Source organism: Perkinsus marinus (assembly GCF_000006405.1).
Source record: "Perkinsus marinus ATCC 50983 genomic scaffold scf_1104296977990, whole genome shotgun sequence".
In the NCBI taxonomy this organism is placed as follows: Eukaryota; Perkinsozoa; order Perkinsida; family Perkinsidae; genus Perkinsus; species Perkinsus marinus.
The window spans coordinates 1-1,118 of NW_003199973.1; the positions used below are offsets into that span (position 1 = coordinate 1).

Here is a 1,118-nt window from a genome sequence, read left to right on the forward strand (position 1 = left end):
AATTCCGCTCACGCATCATGAATCAGCCACTCGATGTGAAGCTCCAACTAGTTTACACAAGATGCTGAAGGCAAGCACATGAGATAGTGGTGCGCACCAACGGCTGTACCTGAGCAATCCGAATTCCGCTCACGTATCCTGACGGATTGACCAATTACCGCCTAAACCATTTCGGAAGAGTATTCAACTTGAATATCAATCAAAGTTGCTAGCTTCATCGCCCGATTAGTTCAGCTGGATAGAATGTCTGCCTACGGAGCAGATGGTCGTAGGTTCGAATCCTGCATCGGGTATACATTAATCTCACTTCCTCTTCATCCATCCTACTTCAATAAAATCGGGCATTCGATGTGAAGCTCCAACTAGTTCACACAAGATGCTGAAGGCAAGCACATGAGATAGTGGTGCGCACCAACGGGTGTACCTGAGCAATCCGAATTCCGCTCACGTATCCTGAATCGGCCACTCGATGTGAAGCTCCAACTAGTTTACACAAGATGCTGAAGGCAAGCACATGAGATAGTGGTGCGCACCAACGGGTGTACCTGAGCAATCCGAATTCCGCTCACGTATCCTGAATCGGCCACTCGATGTGAAGCTCCAACTAGTTTACACAAGATGCTGAAGGCAAGCACATGAGATAGTGGTGCGCACCAACGGCTGTACCTGAGCAATCCGAATTCCGCTCACGTATCCTGACGGATTGACCAATTACCGCCTAAACCATTTCGGAAGAGTATTCAACTTGAATATCAATCGAAGTTGCTAGCTTCATCGCCCGATTAGTTCAGCTGGATAGAATGTCTGCCTACGGAGCAGATGGTCGTAGGTTCGAATCCTGCATCGGGTATACATTAATCTCACTTCCTCTTCATCCATCCTACTTCAATAAAATCGGGCATTCGATGTGAAGCTCCAACTAGTTCACACAAGATGCTGAAGGCAAGCACATGAGATAGTGGTGCGCACCAACGGCTGTACCTGAGCAATCCGAATTCCGCTCACGTATCCTGAATCGGCCACTCGATGTGAAGCTCCAACTAGTTTACACAAGACGCTGAAGGCAAGCACATGAGATAGTGGTGCGCACTAACGGCTGTATCTGAGCAATCCGAATT

General features: G+C 48.0%; 2 non-coding genes across 2 annotated transcripts; both read left to right on the forward strand.

Moving 5' to 3' along the window:
* The first annotated feature begins 219 nt into the window (after positions 1-219).
* Pmar_PMAR025164 lies at positions 220-293 on the forward strand. The gene has a single exon. It is a non-coding gene; the product is annotated as a tRNA-Arg (tRNA).
* Positions 294-776: 483 nt separating this feature from the next.
* Pmar_PMAR025165 lies at positions 777-850 on the forward strand. The gene has a single exon. It is a non-coding gene; the product is annotated as a tRNA-Arg (tRNA).
* The last annotated feature ends 268 nt before the right edge of the window (positions 851-1,118 follow it).